Raw genomic sequence first — 6,000 nt, 5'->3', positions numbered from 1 at the left:
CATGAATCCCCACACAGTTTAAATAGCACATCTCCCGCCTCTCAGCCAGTGTACCCGCCCAGCCGGGGGGGGGGGGGGGGGGGGGCCTTCAGATGATGTCAGCATTTCCACGTTACCACACATAATTAAGAAATAATAATCAAAAACACCTATAACCAAAAGACAAACACCATTTAACATATAATATATACATAAGGCAGGGAAATATTTTGATATGCAGAACATTAAAAAGATACATTTTGGAAAATGCAAAAGAGTTTTGCTAATACATTCTCTTATGCATTTTCCAAATGTATCTTTTTAATGTTCTGCATATCAAAATATTTCCCTGCCTTATGTATATATTATATGTTAAATGGTGTTTGTCTTTTGGTTATAGGTGTTTTTGATTATTTCTTAATTATGTGTGGTAACGTGGAAATGCTGACATCATCTGAAGGCCCCCCCCGGCTGGGCGGGTACACTGGCTGAGAGGCGGGAGATGTGCTATTTAAACTGTGTGGGGATTCATGTCTGTAGCCTGACGATAATACTTGAGTGTATTGAAACGTTGCTGTTTTATTCACAATAAAGAAAGTTCGTGTTTAAGTGGCTGGAGTGCTGTACCTCTGTTGGAGTATATATATATATATATATATATATATATATATATATATATATATATATATATATATATATATATATATACATACACACATACCACATGAAAAGCCTGTGTTTGTTCCTCTGCACCTTACTCTGTAGGAGACCTCACAGGCTCAGTGCTGCCTCTGATTACAAACCCTCCGATGACTAAGCTGCTGCTGCTGTCCGCCATGGGCCTCAGAAGCATGTAATGAGTTCCACCAATCAGAGTTCATCACAAACCTCTCAGCCTCTGCCCTCTTGTGCAACGTGTTATGGGACAACAATTACTGGGTCAAATCCCAGTAATGCACTGCACACTTGTGCATTGTCCAGTCAGTGTGCCTTGGCACCCCATCATTGTCACATTGGCAGATAGGCTAAGCTGCAGCACTACCCCACTCCCATGCACAAAACCTTTAGCTAAAAGGAAAAAAAAAATCTATATATATATTTTTAAATACATGCCAACCCAGGGGTACTGACCCCTTTTGCCCCTGCTTTAATCCAGCCCTGCTGCCAATTATTGGTCCGATTCAGACCTGATCACTCATCTGCAAAAATGCAGATCACTGCGAGTAGTTGGCCAATGCCCATACAGAGTGAAAACCCACCCTATGAATTGCGAAGCAGAAGGTTAGTAGCGGAAGGTTAATAGCTTTATTGTAAATAAAGACTGTACATACATATTTTTTTTAAATGGGCATGAGCAACATTTTGTGCAGTGTATAAAAAATATGAAAGAAGGGTGTCTAACATAAGACTAGGCTGACTCTTATTGGCCAAGACCTTAGGAGGTCATCCATTCTAGTGAAAAATCATCTCAGCATCAAAAAGGTAAAATACAAAATACAAAAATTTAAGTAAAAAATGTAGTCAGGATGGGCAAGTGCTGATTCCCAAGTCTCCAGCGTCTCATAGGAAAATATTTTCTTCAGAAATGTTCTTTAAGCGGTTGTTCAGTGCTGTACAGGAGGCAAATGTAGTGCAGGCTCTTCTATCTCTGGATCCTCAGGAGGACTAGTGCAGGCCGGCATAAATATTCCCTTTATAAACAAGAAGTTGCACTCCATTATAGAAGAACCTAAAGTCGTTGTTCTCTATAGAAGATACTGAATACTTTATTCCTGAGAATCCAGTTTTCCACAGATATAGATTCTTCAATCATTCTCTTTTATACTGGAAAAAGAAAAATCATTTTCACTTACAACTATATACAGTAGTGGAAATTAAAAATCCAGGTTTCTGGGTGTCTTAGTTGGAATGCATTTAAATATTCATGAATTGCCCAGTGACAGCTTTGCGTTCTCATACTCTCAGATCATTGTAACATAATCAGATGGAAGGAAGGGCTGCCAGACCCTCAATGTTTAGTCTGACAACAATTACAGTGTACATGTCTCTTAGCAACAGTGCAAAAAATGTCAAATTCACAGCAAGACAGGGTAAAAAATATACTGTACCCTTTTATCATAGAATGAAAATGTATGCATACAGAGGCGCTCCTGTTTCCAGAGGGGCAGCTGACTCATTTAGTGTTTCGTTTTAGCAATGTTTGCACGTTCCATCATTTCCGTGGAAATATAAATCAGCAATGAAATTACCAGAAAGGTTGCTTAGGTTTGATCTTGTAACCTGATTTCCAAATTTTGGGGATACTAAAACCCACACCTAACCAAGTCTCATGTGACTATGCAAGGAACACAAGTGGCTAACTCAGAGTGTTCAATAATGAGGCCCTGTAGCAAATAATACACGGCTGCATCATCGTTTTTCCTGTGGAATCTCTTCAAGCAGTTCATGATCCCCCTGAAGCTGTCTCATTCTTTCCAGGGGCTGACACAGGGGATATGTAGGGTCCAATCATGCACAGCTGCCTTCTCTCCAAGGTCAGAACACACAGAGGCCCAGATCCCAAGCAAAATACACAAACATATCACACAGGCAAACACAGTGACAGGAATGTAAACTTTCGCAAAACTAGGGAAATGGTCTTCACAAATGGAGGCCGCTCATTAGACTTCTGTTCCATGTCCGCAAAACATACAACAATCCAGCGCCCCTGATGACTGCCAGCACACGTCTGGAAACCTGCAGCAGCGGCAGAGCATGTCCTGGACTTTGAGCTGCATGCTAAACTTCCACTTATTTCATATTACGATCTTCTGTGCTGTCCCACATTGTACAGGATTAACACAAAAAATAAAGACTATTGCATAGAACAGTGGTTCCCAAACTGTGTGCCTAGGCTCCCCGGGTGCCTCTGAACACTTGCAGGGGTGCCTTGGATTAGTGGTCTAGAGGCAATTGAAATAATTTATGGTCATTGTAAAAGGCAAAAACATTGCTGGTGGACTACCAATAACAAAATATGTGGACAAACCGAAGCCAATCCTGTCCCTCACCCTTAAATTAACCCATGTATGACATACAAATCAATTTACAGAATAAGAAACTTTTGGACTAGGGGTGCCGTGAAAAAAATTCTGATGCTCTAGGGCCATGATCTTAAAAAGCTTGGGAACCACTGGTATAGAACATTACATTATATTACATAAAATTCTTGGTTTTGATTCTGATTGAACTATTATTGGCATTATTACTAAACCGATTGCAAAGCGCAATGGAATATGCTGCGCTATATAAGAAACACTAGACTGATACGGCACACTTAATAGCACCCCTGGACTGATATGGCACACTTAGCATCACCCTCTGGACTGATATGGCACACTTGGCAGCACCCCATGAATTATACGGCAGACTTGGCTTACCCCAGGAATTATTTGGCAGACTTGGCTCACCCCTGGACTGATATGACACACAGCATCACCCTTGGACTGATATGGCACACTTAGCATCACCCTCTGGACTGATATGGCACACTTGGCAGCACCCCATGAATTATACGGCAGACTTGGCTTACGTCAGGAATTATTTGGCAGACTTGGCTCACCCCTGGACTGATATGACACACAGCATCACCCTTGGACTGATATGGCACACTTAGCATCACCCCTGGACTGTGACGGCACACTTAGCAGCACCCCGTGAATTATACAGCAGACTTTGCAGCAACCCATGTATTATCTGACACACTTGGCTCACCCCAGGAATTATGCGTCACAGATGCGGGCATCCCTGACCTGATACAGCACACATGGAATTATACGGCACAGATGGTGGCACCCCTGGATTGATATGGCACACATGGCGGCAGGCATGAAATAATACGGCAGACAAATTCCTGCAGTAAAAATAAAAATGTGTATTCTTTTAATTATAAAAAAGAGCAGCACACCTGGAATTATATGGCAGACTTAGCAACACCTTATGAATTATACAGCACTCTTGGCTCACCCATGGACTACAGCACATTTAACAGCCCTTGCAGAAAAATAAATATTTTTATTTTCATTAAAAAAAGGGCAGCTCCCCTGGTCTGATACGGGACACATGGGGGCACCCCTGGACTGATACCACACACATACGGGCACCCCTGGACTGATACAGCACACATGTGGGCACCCCTGGACAAATACAGCACACATGTGGGCACCCCTGGACAAATACAGCACACAGGTGGGCACCCCTGGATGGATACAGTACACATGTGGGCACCCTTGGATGGATACAGTACACAAGCGGGCACCCCTGGTCTGATACAGCACACATGTGGGCACCCCTGGACAAATACAGCACACATGTGGGCATAGGTGCCGATTCTGTGGGTGCTTGAGGGCCCGAGCACCCACGGAAATTGATGAGCACCCACCCACTCAGCAGCGGCCCATCCGCCCCTGTCCCACTGCACTCCCCCTCCCTCGTCACTGGCACAGGTACTGTGCCCCTTATAAGGGGAATGGCAGATATCCCGAGGGATCCCAACAGTGGGGGGCAGCAGGTACATATCAATGGAGCACCTGCAATCAGCAACTGCAGGACAAGAACAGTGCAAGGCCCTTGATACTAGGAAGGACCAAGAGGGATCAGGTCGTCCATGTAGGGAGGAGAAAATGTATACACCTGCCAGAAATGCCTGAACAGCTGCTGCCAACTGACCCAGTAAATATAAACTCCACACGAAGTGTGGACAAGCGACACTGTTCCCACTCAGTCCATCCCACCTGATAATAGCGCAAAGTCCTTGGGGCCATGGCCCGTATGGCTATTTCCTCCATGCCACCCTGATCATCAGCCAAACAAGGAGGATAGGGATAACCGATCAAGTCTGCTATAGGGGCCCAATCACATCTAGATAGTTAACCAGTAATGGAGTTCTCAACACCTTGAACGTGTCTGGCCACAAAAGGACACAGAGATTCATGGTCGATGGCGCTCCACAGCTTTTCGGTCATATATTCATCCTAGCTTATCTGTTTGTTTGTCAGACCATGGTATACTGGAGGAGTAGCCACTGGCCAAGATACTGTGGGAGTTTTTGAGGTCTTTCATTTTTCTCCAGGGGCACAATTGGCTTCCAATAATGATTTGACATGGCATGCTTGTTAGTTTACTCTGGGGGTTTTGTGTTTGCGCCTCAAGGTTTGATCGTCCATGGTCTTTGGATTGCTAACCTTTCTGTAACATATTTGCAGGTGGACTGAATAACAGGAAGGTGTGGGTTATGTGCTATTCATTTGTGTTTTGGTCCTCACAGTCCCAGTTGGCTTCTGACTTGGGTGTTTCTCCACAGGCTGGCTTGGTTTGGTGATTCGGATTTAGTGGGATGAGTTGGTGCTCGTTACATGATCAACATTTGCGAGCGTTGCGGGAATTTGGTGTCCCAGAGGTGCTGATATTGTGTTTGGGTGGCAATGACTTTGGCCGTGATACCGGCTTAGAGCTGCGATCGGTAATTATACGTGATTTGCACATCATTGTGCAGGCGTTGCCCTCTTGACAGCTGATTCCCAGGAGGGTATGGCATAATGCCTGATACTTTCAATTTACAAAATTAAGTAGAAAGGACTATGTCCACTTCTTATAAGTAATAAAGAATATGCTTAGTTTGTTATCCATATGAAATTTTAATTAACGTATCAGAACGTTTTTCACAGCACCCCTAGCCCAAACGTTTCTAATTGAGAAAATAAGAAATAAATATTAAAGTAAGTAAATTGTGTTTATATGGATCCCTTAGTGTCACTGAAGTGATGGGGGACAGGATTCACTTCTGTTTGTCCACAATTTGCCTATTACATTGGTCATAAAATCTTTTTAATGAGTCTTGCATCACCAATCCAGGGCATCCCTGCAAGTCCTCAAAGGCACCCCAGGTTGCCACGGCACACAGCTTGGGAACTACTGGACTAGGGGGATTATTCACTTTCCCAAGGAAGTTTGTGAATTGCAAATCTGCTAATTTCTGCACTT

Source organism: Crinia signifera, chromosome 9 (assembly GCF_055691185.1).
Source record: "Crinia signifera chromosome 9, ASM5569118v1, whole genome shotgun sequence".
NCBI lineage: Eukaryota > Metazoa > Chordata > Amphibia > Anura > Myobatrachidae > Crinia > Crinia signifera.
Note: the sequence above shows the minus strand (reverse complement) of the source record.